The sequence below is a fragment of the Mustela nigripes genome, chromosome 1 (assembly GCF_022355385.1).
Source record: "Mustela nigripes isolate SB6536 chromosome 1, MUSNIG.SB6536, whole genome shotgun sequence".
Taxonomy (NCBI): Eukaryota; Metazoa; Chordata; class Mammalia; order Carnivora; family Mustelidae; genus Mustela; species Mustela nigripes.
Window position 1 is genome coordinate 7,732,774 of NC_081557.1, and position 16,725 is coordinate 7,749,498.

The window sequence follows — 16,725 nt, forward strand, 5'->3', positions numbered from 1 at the left end:
GAGCCTGGGTGCCTCCTGCCGAGAAGCAGCTTTCATCTCTCCCTGCTTGTCTCAGTTTATTCAGCACTTCTTGGAATGTTTTCCTGGGGTCTCCCTTTTTTCTAGAGTCTCATGGCAGGGGGTACCCAGAACCGGTGTGGAACCCCAGGGAATGTCTGAGGCAGGCTCCGCATGGGGGGCTCCTGCACACAGCCAGCCTCCCCTCTGGGTCCTCCGGAAGATCTTTTCCCGGCACCGGTGTTCCCCGGGGCCTTGCCGCTACTCAGACCCCAGGGGTCCTTGGTGGTCTTGGCCTGGAGCCCCTCCCCCCAACAGAGTCCTCTGGTTTCCTCCCCGGCCCCTCCCCCCCGCCACGGCCTTGGCTCAGCCCGGGCCTGCCGCCCACCAGGGGGCGGCAGAGATCGCGGTTTCCGCACCCGGCGGCGCCCGTAAATCAGCCTGTTTATTAGCAGAATAAAAGTCGCGGCAACGTGGGGCTTTTCGGGGCTGCATAAATCTGGTCTGTGCCTCGTGAAACCCATATGTGCTTAATTCATATGTAAAGTTTCAAGCAGGAAGAGAATACGTGTCCATTAAATTCTATTTGACTTGATTATAATCATTAGCCATGAATAATTGCTTCTCAGCGCCGACCGCGGAGCCACCACAATGGGGAAAAGGAGCAAGCAATTATAGCGGGGTGGGAGTTTTTACATTTTTATTTTTGAAGCTAAGGCCAGTGTTGGTCCCGTGGGGAGCGGTGTGGGTAGGACTGGGCTGGGGACTTGAGGTCAGCTTTGGACTTTCTGGATTTTGCGTGGGGGCGGTAGTGGGGAGGGTGTCTCTTTTTGTCGCTGTTCGCTGGTTGGGGGTTGGGGCTGGGCAGGGCAGAAAGGTGCTATCGCTGGCTGGGCCTCCCTCCAGCTGCAGGGACTGCAACAGTGGAGCAGGGAGGGACCTGCGAGGTAACGGGGGCGGGGGTGGGGGGGGTGGGGGGGTGGTTGGGATCCCCAGAACTCCCACCATCCTGCAGAGCTGTGGGCTTGGGGTGTCTCCCGCCTCTCTGCAGGCTTCCTTCCCACCCACTGGGGTTGGCAGGGGCCTGCTTACTTCCTTCCCTGCCCACCGAGCCACTCTGCCCCCCGGCCCCTGTCAGGACATGGGGCGACCAGGCTGTTTACCAGCCAGTCCTCTGGCTTTTGAAGTCCAGGCCTGCTTTTTACCGCACTCTGTTGGTATTTGAGACGCTATTGGAGCGGGTGTACTGTGGGTGGTGTCTGTGATGGTGGGTGTGTGTGTTGTGATGAGAAGTATGTTGTGTAGTATGTGGAGGGGCGCTGGGGCAGAGAGTGCTGTGGAGGGATGCCGGGCAGGTGGGTGGCAGGGCTGGAGGTCACATGAGTAGGACCACTACCCCCCCCCCCAAGCATCCGGGTATGGCACAGGCTCAGGCCCACCTTGGCTGTGTTTTCACGGGCTGCTGCCCAGGCTGCTTGCTCGGGCAGTACCCAGAGAGTGTCAGGCTCCCGCCATCTGGTAGCCAGCCATGGCTCCTACCCATGGGGGCACGCTGCATCCATCTTAATTAAATTGGGCTGCCATGCTGGCAAGATAAACCGGGGAGCCCCCTGCAGCCCCCGGTTCTGGAGCAGAAGATTCTCAAGGGCTGTCCCTGCAGGTTGGCCTATGACACCTCCCCTCAGGCAGTGTCTGGGGCCAGCCATGCCTGGCACCTCCTCCAGAGACAGCTCAGGTCTGGGATCTGTGGGTCTCTACCTGGGGAGGGGGGTGCCTCAGCTTGTGGAATGCTTCGATCTTCTCAGGGGGGGGGGGGGGGGGGGGGGGGGGGGATGACCTTGACTGGGCCACTTCCTTGCCCTTGAGGTTCCCAGCTCACCAGGCCTGTGCCTGTGGGTCCCTAGTTTTTGGCAGACTGCTGAGCCCCAGGCAGGAAATGTCTCAACACAAAGAAAGACCTCCATTCTTGGCCAGCCCCAGGGTCCCGCTGCTGACTGGCCTTCAGGGCATAATGGGACAGAGCAGGGATGGATGTGAGACTTTGTGAGGACAGAAGGAATCTTTCCCTTCGAAGCCATCTCTGGCCAGCGAGTCAGGGCTATGGCACAGAGACCAGGGGCCGATTGGAATCCCAGCATTCCGGATGGTGGCCTGGTGGCCTCCAGCCAAGCCGCTCCAAGCCTGTTTCCTCATCTGAAAAAGGGAGCATCCTCGGCCCTACCCAGGGTGGGCGTGAGGACGCCAGGAATTCAGGCCCATCCCGTGCTGGGCCCTGGGCCTGGCACACAGCGAGCCCCTAGTAAATTGTTATCAGGAAGTCAAGTGCGAGAGCAGCTAAGTAGAATATAATGTGACAAAGCCCTGGGAGCGAGGTCTGAACAAAGTGGCATGCGACGCCGCAGGGACCAATTAATTCTGCCAGGAGGTGGCGCGAGGCAAGGCAGGTCAGCGAGGCCTTTGAGGGGCCTAGGCGGGCACGCCAGGACGTGCAGAACGGGTGGGGAGCCATGTTTCACCGCGACAAGCTGGCCTCGCTGGGAGTTTTGAAGCCACTTATTTAAAATAAGGCGTGAAGTGGCACTCTGTTTCCCTAAGTCTTGGTCTTTGATTTGTGAAAATCTGCCCTCACCCCCTCCTCCTCGGGAGCCAGCCCGGTGCTCGCCTCCTCCTTCCTCTGCTGCCTGCCCCCCCCCCCCCCCCCCCCCCGGAGCCCAGCCCCAGCCGTCCCTGGGCCACCGCTGGGAGTCCATGATTTAGAGACCACCTTGATGGACTAGCGAGCAGGAGGGGCTGAGGGACCCTGGCTGCCTTGTGGGAAGTGAGCTGACGCTAAACTGTCGCCGTAAATCGCTTTATCTGTCACTTCGGATTTAAATGTGTTTGCTGAGGCTTGCCGGCTGCCTCCGAGGCCAGCAGCCTCTCTGCAGTTGGGGGGGGGGGGGCGGGTATGGGCTGCCTGCGGGCAGCTGGGCTTTTGCTGGGCTTGAGGCCCCTGGGGGCACACAGTGAGAACCCACCCCTCCCTCAGCACCCACCCTGTGAAGCTGACCTCGAGGCATCCTTGAGGCAGGTAGCTTCTCAGTGATCAGACCAGGGCAGGTGACTGCGTCGGGATTTGAATCGGTGTGCGGCCTCTCCTTCATTCGGCGAACCCGTGTGGCGGGCCTGTTTTGCGCCAGGCATCAGGGTAGGCCCTGGGCTACAAAAGACACACTCTGGAATGCCAACTGTGAGGTGAGACCCGTGAATGGAGAAGAACAGCAAAGTACATGAGGGCTGGAAGTCCTGCCTGCAGAATGGGGGAGACAGGAAGGCTGCCTGGAGGAGGCAAAATGGAGGCGGTGCTTGTGCTGAGAAGGGAGCGCCCACTCTCTCTCTCTCCCTCTACAATAAATGAATAAATCTTAAAAAAAAAAAAAAAAAGGCGGGGTGGGGGCACTTGGGTGGTTCAGTCAGTTGGGTGGCCAACTCTTAGTTTCGGCTCAGGCCAAGATCTCGGGGGCCCTGCACCGGTCTCTGCACTCATCGGGGGTCAGCTTGAGATTCTCTTTCTCTCCCTCTGCCCCTCCCCCTGTTCATGTGCACACATACACACTCTCTCTCTCTCTTTCTCTCTCAAATAAGTAAATTAATCTTCAAAACAACAACAAAAGACGGGGGACGTTGAGTCAGAAGTTGGAAGAAGGCATTCGAGGGGCAGAGCGGGGGGAGCCCTTGCGGGGAAGGATGAAGCAGGGCCTGTGGGAGGCGCTTGGGGAAGCTCCGAGGGATTTGGAACAGGCCTTGGCCAGTCCTGGGTGAGGGTCTCCTTCCAGGGCCAGGCTGTACGCACTCCCGTGCCACTTCTCCTGGCCTCCTGGTATTATTATATTAGCCCACAGTGCCAGTGGGGGAAACTGAGACTCAGAGATGTGAAGTAACTTGCTTAATGCCACACAGCTAACCAGTAGTGGTGCTGCAAGGGGAGATTTGCCAGACCCTAGAGCTTCCAGGTAATCCTCAGTTTTTTTTTTTTTTTTAAGATTTTATCTATTTTTGTGAGAGAGGGGGGAGCATGAGCAGGGAGGAGAGGGAGAAGCAGGTTCCCTGCGAGCAGGAGCCTGATGCGGGGCTCGATCCCAGGACCCTGAGATCATGACCTGAGCTGAAGGCAGAGGCTTAACTGACTGAGCCACCCAGGTGCCCCGGAAATCCTTGTATTTTTGAGGGTGTGTGGAAATACCTCATCTTTGTTCCCTTTTCTCTTCAGGTCAAAGAGGTGCATTGTCACCTGTGGGCTGTGGGCTCCTGAGGTCTGCTTGGTGGCACCCCTGGAGCCCCTGCTTCGAGGCTGGGGGCGACTTGTTATTCAGTGTCTGAGCCAGGGGCTGTCCCCCACATCGCCTCATTTCTGAGGCAGGAACTAGTATTTGCCCCATTTTACAGACTAGGAAATTGAGGCTCCGAAGGGGCCCTAGTGCTGGTAAAAGACCGAGCCAGGAACCAAACCCTCCCCTTTCAGACTTGGGGTTTCAGGGGGATGCTTAGAAGCTCCCTCTGCTTCTAGTCTGGGGTGAGGGGCAGAGCGGATCGGAAGGCCAGCAGGGAGGCCTGAGGTCCAGTTGGCCCCCTCCCCAGAACACGCGAGACAGTGCCAAGGCCTAATTCCCACCACTGGAGGAGGAGGGCGGCTTATCTCCACAAGGTCGAGAAGCGGTTACATAAATTCATAAATGATGGATCCCTCCTGAATTATTGAGATTCCCTTGAGGACTCACAGGGCCTGGTCCAGCGAGCTGAGCTTGGCCAGTGGGCAAGATTCGAGGACCCTGGAAAGCTCCTTCCACCCTAGGGTCTTCTGCCAAGTCTCCTGTGTATGAGCCAGGTCTTTCCTGTCCTTCCACAGGGAGCACGAAGGCAGGCCATGGACCCTCGACCCATTGACCCTTTGTCCTGAGTTTCAACGAAAGTGTGTTGAATAAATGACTATTTGAATGCCTTGGAGAATGGGTCAGACAGAGGGAGGAATTAGATGTGCCAGGGACCCCCCCCCCCCGGGCCTCCTCCTCCTGCCCCAGCCCGGACACCACTCAGCCCCTTATGGCTGGTCACAGATGCCAGGGCTGGAAGGGGGGGGGTCTATTTTGCATATGAGTACACAGTGCGGCCTGCTTGTGAGGTTCCCGGCTCTGTGTGAGTCTCGGTATGACCTGGTGCCTGCCCTCAAGGCATTTGCAGGCTTGAACAGGAAAATGGGAGCGTATCTTAAGCCCAGAGGGGGACAGTGACCTGCTCAGAGTCACACAGCAGGAAAGTGGCAAAGCAGCCCTCCCTGACTCCCAGAGCTGGGCCCTTCCTCCCTGTCTTTTTTCTCCCCTTCAGGACAGACACAAGGTCAGGAGACACATGTCAGGGCTCCATTGCCCACCCACTCTCTGCCGAGCGGCTCCTCCCTGTCCTTGAGGCTGGCTGGCCCCAGCGCCCGCACCTGTGTGCCTGCCTGTGTTCCCAGCGCGCTCGCGATCCTGAGCACTGAGCTGAGGAGGCCGGAGCTTGTGGGAATGTGTGTGTTTTGAAATTAATGGGGACCATTAAATTGGCCAAGCATGAAAAGGGCTGGATCTGCAGCCCTTGGCTTGCTCTACCAGAATGCTCCGCCAGCGCCTTGGCAAGAGGCTGCCCAGCCGGCTTCGGGCCTGTCCAGGAGGCTGTGGCTTGCCTGCCCGTTAGACGGATGGTCCCCTGTGTCCCTGAGGTGAAGGGGTCTGGATGCAGCCCGTGGAAGCCACGGACCCTCCCCAGGGACCGGGGCCCCTTCCCTTCCTCTCCACACCCAGCTCTGTAGCCCGAGCTGTTTGCAGGGGTGCTGGGTTGAAGCTGTTCTCTCCAGACCCCCCGGGGGGGCTCATACCTATTCCCAGCCCTGACCCTGGGGCCTCCTGGCTGAGGCCTGGCCCAGCCCCAGGTGGGCTGGAACGGGGCAGGTGGTCTCAGGACGTAACATAGCCTGAAAGAGAATCCACAGTTCAGCCAGTCTCCTTGCGCCCCACTTTCTAGACCGCCCCCCCCCCCCTCGACCCCGGCTCTTGTGGCCATCTCAGGGCCCTGCAGGGTACTTGCCGGCCTGGGTATGGGTCTCGGCTCCATGGCATGCAAGCTCTGGGACCTTCGGCCTGCCATGTGACCTCCAAGCCTCAGTTTTCTTGTCTGTATCGTGGGAAGAAGAGCACAGTCAGTCCCAGCTCCTGGGGTTGTTGGGAGTTGGAAAGGAGACAACGCAACGTCCAGGATAAAGTAGAGTCTGGAAATGCCGGCTCCTGCGTCGGCTGCCGTTGTGGTGGTCTGGGAGGGAGGGCCGCTGTGACCCGCTGGATGGGGCCTGCAGGGCACCTGCTGCTCATCAGGGCTGGGGGCAGGGCATGGCTGAGGGTACCTCCTTCTTCTCCTTCCTGTGGAAACTGAGCCCCTCCAGGGCCCGGGGTGGCTGAGGCAGGGGTCGTTCCTGATTTGGGGTTTCCTGACCGTGGGGTACAGGGCAGAGGGGCCAGGCTCCCCCCGTCTTGTGGCAGAGCCATCAGCGGGGAAGGGTATATGTTCCATGGGAACCGCCGGTGCGGGACCGGGCCTGGGGATGTTTCTCCTGGAGCAGGCTGGTCCCCGAATTGCTCTCCCAGTAGGAGCTAAGTGGCCATGGCAGGCCCACGCTGGCAGGGCCGGAGCCTCCCCCAGGACCCCCGCAGCCTCTAGCCTTCCGTTCCTCTCCCTCCTCCATCCAAGCTCACCCTTGGGGCTCATTTCTTCATTTTGCACGTTGCTTGTCTGGATGCTTCCTGAGGCCCTGCTGGTGGGCGCGGACATACGTAGGGCCCTGTCCCGGGCTCCCGTTCCCTGCTGTCTGGATGGATCGCCCGTTGGGAGGGTACAGCTGCCCCTGGGGAGGGTGGCCAGGCTGGGGCCAGAGGCCACTTGTGAAATAGACCGGGGTAAAATCCAGTTCCACGGACAGCTTCTCTCAGCTTCCGTGCCCACAGGTGCGCCCTGCCGGAGGAGAGGGAAGGGGACCTAGGGGCCCTAGGGGCTTGGGGAAGGGTAGCTGCGGGTTCCAGCTATACCACTAGGTGGGGGGCCTTGGGGAGCCCCTGGGGGGCGGGCACCTGCTGTCCCCACATCTCCATCCCCAGACAGGGCTCTGCACGCGGCATTGCCCACCCATGGCAGTGGCGGCCGAGGTCCTCTAGGTGGAGGCAGGCTGCCCGGCGGGGGGGGGGGGGGGCCCCGGCCCCCCCCCCCCCCCCCCCGCCCGGGGGGGGGCGCGGCCCCTCCCCCCCCCGGGGGGGGGGGGGCGGGGCCCCGGGGGGGGGGGGCGGGCGGCGGGGGGGGGGGGGGGGGGGGACTCCTGCTCCCCACACGCCCCCCCAGGCCAGGGAGGTGACACAGCTCTTTCTGTCCCATGGGGTGTTAGGAGACGGAAGCCAGTGAGGACTCGGGTCCAGGGGTGTGGAGCGGGGTCCCGCAGGGGTCTGGGGGCGGCAGCCGGGGCGCTCGCTGGGCATTGCCCGCTCCTCCTCATTAAGACCCCATGCGCTGCACCCCGCTCCCGGCAGCAACAAGTGGTCCTTGTACGTGGTTCCCACCCTCCTCCTCTCCATCGCTGCTTCCTCTCCCTCGTCGGACATTGTAATTGCCATAAAAATAGGAGCTTAGCTGTGGAGTAGCATGTGGGGAGAGAGAGAGGCCCGGCTGTCAGCCATTCCCCTGCCAGCAGGGCTCGCGTCTGTTTTATTATTGCCGCCTGGCTGTATTTCACGTTCGGTTTAAACATCATCAAACACCACGTCCCTTTTGAAAAGCAAGAGCTACCTTGCTGAGGATGTTGAGGAGAAACAGGAACATTAAAATCTACGAAGCAAATGGCCCAGAATTGACATTTGCGACGGGAGCTTTGCAGCTTTGACTGTCAAAGGAGCTAAATCCCGTCTGGCAGCCGGCGGGGAACTTTCCCGGTGAGGGTCACGGGAAGGTGGGCCGGGTTGTGGCTGAAGCCTCGGGGCTTGGCAGAGAGGGGACCCGGGCGCTGTAGGCGGGGTCAGGGGACGATGGAATTCTGTGGGTCCCCCGGCTGTCTTTCCCGCCTTCCGGCCTTGATCTTGACTCAGCCTTGTCTCTCTGCTAACAGGGCAGGCAGGCAGGAACCCACCCCTCCATCCCCACCCGCCCCACCCCCCTCCAGGTGCACAGAGCTGAGTGCTGGACTCTGGCGCTCAGGGGTGGGAATCGGGACATGCCAGGGGACAGACTGGATGGGGCTGCCGTGGCCACTTGTGAACTCTTGTGACCTTGACCAGAATACACCTCCCCTCTGAGCCTCAGTTTCCTCATCTAGAAATGCAGGAGAGCCCCATCCCCGCCCAAGGTGATGGAGAGGATGGAGTGGGATGTATGCAAATGTGACAAGTCGTTGGAACTCAATAAATGGTGGCTGTTATCACCGAGCAAGTGGGCGTTTGAGCTGCAATTGATTTTTAAAAAATGTTTAACCCACCTATTTCCACTGAAAAATAGGTACAATAAAACTAGGGAATCGTTAAAATAGGGATAAACAGAAACAAGGGACACGGGGGACACTGAGCCTGGGGCTCTTGGCCACACCTGAAAGCCTTAGGCCTGGATGACCTTGGTGTGTGCTTTCCACCCTGCCAGCCTATGGCCCCGTGCCTGGTTGTGGGCCCCTGCTCAGCCCTACCACCTGCCACTCGATGCCGGTGTCTGGTCTACCGAGAGACCCCGACTCGTGCCCACTGTTCTATCTGATGTTCTTAGGGGCTGCTTGGGGCAACTTGGCTCCTGACATCTACCCTGGCCCTGCCTGGTTGACACCTCAAAACTAGGCTGAACAAGTCTATTGCTGCTGAATGTGAAAAGTGGCTTTGAGCTTCCTGGCAGCCAGGGCAAGATGGGGAACAAGGTTTTAGCTTCTATAACTTCGCACTTGGAATCAGTTTATACTTCAGCTTAATGCCCCTTTCTGCTCTCCCTTCTTCTCCATTCTCCCCTCTGTCACCCATACCAGTGGTTCTTTATTTCCCCCGCGGACACTGGGTACCTTGCTCCAGAGCCCAAACCTAACTTCGCTCTCCAGGTCTTTCCGGTACAGCTTTGCTTCAGACTCACGACGCCTGCCCCCCTGCCCTCTTGTTTGTCACTGTCTATTCCCATGTTAGCCAGCCTGGCCTCTGGGCCTTTCGCCTTGCCAGGGCCTACTGGGTCTGCCTCTGCGATTTCTCTCGGATGAGCCAGTGACTAATAAGGGTTGCCCCCAGGGGGCCAGAAAAATCTTTCCCTCCTTAATATCAGAGTTTAAAAATGTGTCACCATCGATTTGAGGAAAGACTTGTTCCCGCTGAGAAAAGCGGCCGGAGATTCGTCTCGCCTCCGGAATCACACGGGCAGCTGCATAAATTCCAAAGCCACCGAAACGCTCTCCATGCAAATGCCGCCTCTCAGCCCCACAGCCAGCCCCAGAGCCTCTTGGAGGCCGCTGCCACGCTCCCGTGGGCTGGCACCCCGGTTCCCCCGGTGCCCCGCAGAAACTCCGGGGCCCCTTTGCAGGGGGGTGTCCCTGGTTAGAAGAAGATCCTTGCTTCTCTCCACATCCTGTGGTTAAGCTGGAGGCTGAGCTAATTCCATGTCAGGATGTGTTTTTGATCCTGGAGGAGAAAGAGGGTGAGGGACTTCTGATGGGGGGGGGTCCCCACAGGCCCCGAGGGGGGGGAGTCCCTTACTTCCCCCCGCCTGTGGATCTGTGGGTCGTACAATGGATCTTCCCTGAAGGTGGCCCTTTAATGCCTGAATGCCGTGTCTCCCGAACTTGCTTCATCCTCGCCTGGAAAGACCACTGGGGTCATTTGGTCCTTCCTGCTGCCCGCGGGTGGGCCTTGTCCTCCGTGTCTGCCCCTCTGAGCTTTGCCCTCATCCCTGACCCAGCCTCCTGTCCTGTCACCCCCAGCTTCAGACGGCGGTCCCACCCTCATCTGGCAACTCTCTGAGTGGGGAGGGGGGGTGATCGTCATCCCCCCATCTGGGCTGGGGGAGGTGACGTTGGTGTCCCCCCTTTCCAGGCTGAGCAGCTGCAGAGCAGGACTGTAGAGGGGCTTGTCCCCAGGCTAGTCGGGAAGCTCGAACCAGAGCTCGCTCTGCGTCCTAGTACTTTCCACTCTGTCACGTCACCCTTGATTTAGTGAGTGAGTGAATGAATGAAAGGGAGTGGGCACGTGGTAGCCGCTTAGAGTTCTCGGTGTCTCTCCGGTTCGTTGGCCCAGGGTGGAGGGTGATTGGAGGGCGTGGGGCGGGGAGCTGAGCCAGGCCCCCGGAGGGACTCCAACTCCCTTATTATCCAGGGGTCAAGGTGGCTGCCATTAAGGTGGTATCGTGTGCGCTCTGGAAGGCCTCAGCCAAGGACAGGGCAGAGCCGGCTGCTGGGCTTGATCGCTCAGGCCTCGCACCAGGCCACCCTCGGCCGGGGGTTCTCGCCCATTCTGACCACCGTGCGGTGACCTTAACCGGCTCCAGATGGTGGCCCGAGAGGTCTGCAGTCTGGCCCTTCTGCCAGGTGCTTCATGGGGGATGAGCGAGCGGGTGGCATGGGGTGCCGCCGAGTCCTTCCTTCCGGGCTCTAGGGGAGCCGGTGCGGCCCCGGGCAGGGGCGTCAGAGAAGGGGTGAGCTGGCAGTTTGCAGCTTTCCCCCCACCGGCTGCTGTGGGCCCCTCGGAACATGTGGCCAGTGGCCATTTACCACCTGGCTGGAGGAGGTGTGTGGGCTGGCCCCGAGCTGCACCGGCCCCAGCTGCGGAAGGGCCCACGGGGGCTCCAGGCAGCCACCACTCCAGGAGAGGAAGGGCCGGACTCTTCCTGGCTCCCTAAATGTTTTTGCCTTTATAGGCTTTGGAAATCAGTTTTACGGGCCGTGTCGTTCGTCCGCTGAGACATGGAAGGCACTGGGGACAAAAGAAACCGTGGGGTTGCTGGTCAGGTGACGGAGGGCGAGCGGGTAGGGCTCAGAGGTGTCTTCTCGGGCCTGGGTCACTCTTTAGGAACCCTCAGAGCTAGGAGGGGTGCAGGGATGGTGTGAGCCAGAGGGAGCCCTGGAATTCTGGTGGGAGGGCCGGCCAGAGGCTTCAGGACCTGCCCCTTTGGTGGGATGGCCTCCGCTGAACAGCCCGGAATGGTGGCAGTCATCCCTCCCTCCTCCACGCCTGGCTACACCTGCTGGCTCCCCTCGGTGCCATTAGAAGCACCCTGCCAGCCGCTGGCAGTGTAGGCTGAGACGCGGGCCTGGCAGGGACTCCCACCTGCAGAAGGCGCTTCATCTTCTGACAAAGTTGGCCATTTGGGAGCTGGATGAGTGTACAGATTCAGCGGGAGCAGCCAGGAACCCAGGCAGATCTTTCTCCCTTTCCTGGGCCCGAGGACCCTGGAGGGAGGCCCTGAGGGTCTGCCCAGGGGAAGGCTCCTTTTCTGCTTCTCTCTTAATATGTGAAGAGCTCCTACAAATCAATAAGAAAAATGGGCAAAAGATGGAGACCGGTGATTCCCGGTAGGAGAGAAACAAATGGCCAGTAAACAAGCGAAAAGATGCAGAACTTCGCTAGTAATCAGGAAAAAGGCTAATTGAAATGAGAGACATCATTCTTCAGCGCCGGAGAGGCAGGGGCTGGGAGTCCTGAATCTCGCAGGTGCGGCGCTGCGTCGGCAAGAGCCGGGGGCCCCTCTGGGGCTCACCCCAGCGGCTTGCACCAAACCAGCGCAAGCTAGGAGTGTGGGAATACTTGCTTTAAGCCAGAAAACATGTACAGCTCTCCGATCCAGTCTCAGCGGGGTCCCCACCACTGCCTGAAATCCCTGGCTCACCCTCCCCGGGGGGGCTCCCCCCTTCACCACCCCCTCCAGCTCCCTTATCCCTGGTCTTTCTGGCCCCGCCCCTCACAGCTCCTTCCTGCTGCAACCTGTTGGACCTGGGTTACACCTCCCGCCCATGCGCCCTCTGTAGACAGTGGTTCCTTCAGTTCTGTGCTTCTTCATTCGTTCAGTGGGCCCTCGGTGCTGGGGCTTCCAGATCCCCCAGGGAGCTGGAACAGCTTTGGGGACCGGACCCTGGTGCCGATCTGTCCAGAGGGTTAGGACGGGGGAGCCAGCCGGAGCGCCCAGACTGGGGCCTAGGGGTGGCTCAGCTTCCTGCACTGGGAGCAGGGAGGCCAGGGGGAAGCTGGGGGTGGCCCAGACGCCCTTTCGCAGCCTGCCCTGTGAGGGCGGCTCTTATCTGTAGAGTGCAGCAGGGCCGGACCACAGCAGGGCTGCCTTTGATGCAGAGCTCAAGGGGGAGAGCACGAGTGGAGTGTACTTCAAACGGCTTTGGTCCCAGGAATCTGGGTCTCCGAGTCTTTGAAGCATCCTCCCCCTACCCACTTCTTGTGCACCTCCCTGGGCAAAGCCGGCCAGCAAGAGAACCCCGGGCTCCGGAGAGACACTAGCCTGGACCTTGTCTCCTGGGATCCTTCCCTTCCTCTGCTCTGGAGGCCCAGCCTCCTACTGGGCTTTTCTTTCTTGTCCCCAGACTGAGGTGGGCACAGCCCTTCTGCCTTCATTCAGAGAGTATGGGGGATGAAGACCCAGTCCCTGCCTCTATGAGGTGCTCAGTGTATAATAAGGGCAACAGAATTACAGCACAGGCTGTCAGTCAGTGCCTTGATGGGGAATCCAGAGCGCTGTGGGCTGGTCAGGGAAGGCTTCCTGGAAGAGGCCTACATGGCGAGGCCTACTTCCCTGCCTCAATTTTCGGTGGCGGCTCACTTGTGCCTTTTCCTCCGGGCTCACAGACCCTCCCTGCTGCCACTCTTCAGGCCTCTTCAGGGAGCCCTGGGGGCCAGGATTTGGGGCAGTGGGAGGAGCCTGGACGGACCTGGTTCCAGTTATAACCTGTGCCACTGTGGCCTTGGGCCAACTCCTTTTATGTGGACCTTAGTTTGCTCACTTGAAAATGTGGATAAGCGAGGATGGGACACAGTGACAGATGTCTGGTCCCTGCCACCATTGGGCCGTGCTGCCTTACCTCTCACAGATGGGCACCCCTTTAGGAAATCCCCCCTAATTATGAAGTTCCAGATCTGGGCGGCCACCTGGGAAGGAAGCACATTCATTAGGAGACCCAGGCACACAGCCCGGCCGCGCCAAGCATCTTTCCGCGCCAGCTCCCGAGGACCAAGGCCTCGCCGAGAGCGCACACCCTGCATCTTCCTGGTGACAGCTTTCATCTGCGGGCCCCCCGGGGAGTCACTGACTGGGGAGGGCCTGCTCAGGGATCCGCCATCCCCGGTGACAGCCCCCCCCCCCCCCCCCCCCCCCCCCCCCCCCCCCCCGGCAGCCCTTCACCCTAGGCTTGTAATCTCTGCTTGAAGGAGGACTCCAGTCCCTTTCTCCCAACCCACCACAGCTAATCCATTTGCCAGGGCCCCAATCCAAGAGAAAGCTAATTAAAGAATTTCTGCTCTTGGCTCAGCCTGGACTTTGAAGATTCCCCTTGGTCTTCCTGGAGTATCTGAAAACAGGTGGAGAAGGGGGGTGGGTGTCAGAAAGGGCATCGGATAAGCCCCCAGTAGCCTCCTTAATAGGCTTAATCCCCCCAAAGCCAGCAGGCATCAAACAGCCCTCCACCCAGCACTGCAGAGAAGGGGCTCAGAGGACAATTCCAGACCACAGAGGGCTCCCCATCCTGGCTTCCTGGGAACGTGAGGTCATGCATTCCCCTGGGGGGATTCGGGAGGCCCGGGGAGGGGCAAGGCAGGGCATGGAGCCCTCACTGCTCGTGCTCCGTGCTCCGGGAGCCTGTCCTGCCTGCAGGCTGCCGCCGCCGCTGGCCCGTAGCTCAGGAACACTCAGGAACGTGGGCTTCCTCCCTCCTGCCCCTTCCCTCTGCTGCCCAGTGTGCCCCCGTCTTTCCTTTCAAGGCCTTGTTTCCCTCTCAGAGATTTTAATCAACCACCACAAATATTTATTCAGTCCTTACCAGTAGAACGAGAGCTCCATTGGGCCAGGATTTTGGGGGTCCCCCTGCAGTGCCCTAATTTGGGCAGGGCCTGGCCCACCGAAGGTGCTCAGTAAAGGCTCAGTCATGGGGTGGGCTGTTAGGTCCTGAGACAGAGGTGGTCTATACTGTCACAGAGCTTACACTATTGCTGCTGGCAGGGACTTTGGGGGGACCCCTGGGCTCCTGGATCTTAGAGCCTGTCTCCCTGTCACTCTGAGCTTTGGCCAAGCCTGATGTGACCCTGGGGAGAGTCAGGGCTGTCGGCTGGCCCTCCGGCCCTACACCCTCACCCCCTCCCCAGCTCCTGCTCCCCCAGTTTCCTCCACAGTGCTGGCGGGTGTGGGGGGCGACAGGGAGCATTCAGACCCGCAACTCCTTATGTAGGGACTTTGCGGGGCCCTCGTCTGCGTCACGGAAGTAAAAATGATAAAAACCTGCCACTGAATTCTGGGTGGCAGTAAATTACTTAACACCTGAAACAGGTTGAAATGTGGCCACTGTGGCTTTTAATAAGCCCGTCTCTGACGCAGCCGCTTCTGCGAGGAGCCGGCCGGGTCTCTTCTCGAGGCATAATTTCATCGCGGCCCAGGCTTGGCAGCAGTGCAAATAAGATTTCACTTCCCCTGTAAATCTCGGAGGGGGAGCGCCGGGATTTCATTTGTGCTGTCAGTTAGTAGCTCGAGAGAACCTATTTACCTTGCCGCGGGAGGAGAGGGTCCTTCAGAGGCGCCGGGTGGGGTGGTGGGCCGGCGGGCCGGCGGGGAGGCAGGTGTGGACAAGTGGGCCTGGGGCATGGCGGAGGGCGGGCGAGGCAGCCAGCGTCGGGGCCAGGCCGGGAGCCTGCCTGGTTTTGGGCGCCCAAGGGTCAATGAGCACGCACCACCCAGACCCACTGAGGGGGTATTTTGGGGTTGGCTGGGTGTCCCCTGCTCCGTCTGGGACCTCCTAAGCGGGGTGCTGAGGACTGGCCACAGAACTTGGGCGTGGGGGTGTGGTTTGGGCTTTGATTGCTTTTTTTTTCCGGGATGCTTGGTAAGGCCCCAGGTACAGGGTGGGATCCAGGTACAGGAGTACTGGCCACCCTTTTCCTGTCCCATTTGAACTGGAACTTTTAGTCCTGCGTCTGACCAATCAAGTGGAATTGGCTGTACGAAGCCCCTTGGCCACAGGGCAGCCATCTGGGGTCTTTCCCCATACTTGCCGGTAACCTCAATGTATGTGAGTCCTGAGAGCTCTTCGGGGAGGAAAGGTCCAGAAGCTGCTTGGTTGGAGCAGAGCAAGGCAGGTGCTGAAGAGGGGGTGGTGGGGGTCCTGTCTCCCAGGGTCCATCTAGAGAGCTGACAGGGAGACAGGTGGATCCCCTCCAGCACCCAGAGCTCATAGCCCCTCGAGGGACTGGCGGCCAGCTCTGCCTGCTCTCCTGTGAGGACGAGGCTCACGGCCTCTCACCTACACCTCGTCAGAAAGGGTTAGTTAGTTAGTTAGGTCTTCTTTCCATTGGCCTGAAATACAGATCCTAGAGCCTCCGCAATGGATCCCGGTGAGTCCCTCCTATGACCCAGCCCTGTCTGGATTTCCACCCTGGAGGGCACTCACTACAGCCTGAGGTGCCCTCATCCCCTTGCCCTGTCCCTCCTGAAACTGAACACTTGGGTCAGCCTGACATTGCCTCTAGCGGGTTTCCAAGAACATCCGCAGACGGTGGCTGTCTGTGGAACCCAGTCTGGGAACCCTCAGCTCCTACCCCGGCTTGGAAAGAGCCCTGTGGCTGTGCTGGGTTTTGGCATTGCCACTGCATATACAGAGTGGCAGGCCCATCTGGGCCTCAGCCCCAGTCCCCCACTCCCCTTGCCCTCCTGGGGCGGTGGGAAGGGCGGGGCGGGAAGAAGGAAAAAGTAACAAGTCAGATTACTGGGACATTGGGGCTGTGGCGAGCTGCCCCTCCTGGGACTCCGCATTGATCAATAGATCCGCCGGTTGATTGATTTACTGGTGTTTATTGACTCATTCCTTCACTTCACGTTTATGGATGCCTCCTGCGTACCCAGCAAGTGTGCTCGGGGGACCTGAAGGGGTGGCTGGTGAGACCAGCCAGTGAGGGAGGTGCTGGAACCCGTCACCCGAGCGCTGTGGGCCTGGTGTGGGGCTGGAGGGGACAGCTTTTCCAGACACAGTGCCCGAGTGGAACTTTCCAGGGCCTTCAGGGGCACCTGAGCCCACAAATCAGCCAAGGCACAGACCAGGAGCCCAAGTCAGGGCAGGCCTACCAGGGAGATTATCAGGCATGGCTGGAGGCTGGGCCTTCCTAAGCTTACGGAGGAGCCACACAGAGCGTTCAAAGCAGGAGCTCCGGAACTGGACCTGTCTTCCTGCCCCCCTGCCCCAGGCCTTCTCTCTTGCTCTCTCTCCTCGTCCAGGGAAACACTCCCAGGGGAAACATGGCTCCCCAGAGAACGGGTCTCATGTCAGTAAGGGCTGGGTGGCTCTCCTGTGCCCCCACTGTGTACTGGGGCCTAGGCAGGGTCAGAAACACACTTGGCCCTTGCCCAAAGGCCACATCATGGGCTGCTCTTTGGAGTGGTCTCTCTTGGCTGGCTCCTACCACAGTGGGAGATGAGGACTAAGAGACACAAGGAGGGACAGGGATGCCTGTGTCACCCCGGCCCAGC

At 60.0% G+C, this 16,725-nt stretch overlaps 1 protein-coding gene across 1 annotated transcript in view; it reads left to right on the forward strand.

Moving 5' to 3' along the window:
- MACROD1 (mono-ADP ribosylhydrolase 1) overlaps positions 1-16,725 on the forward strand; it is a 141,779-nt gene that overhangs the window by 13,905 nt on the left and 111,149 nt on the right.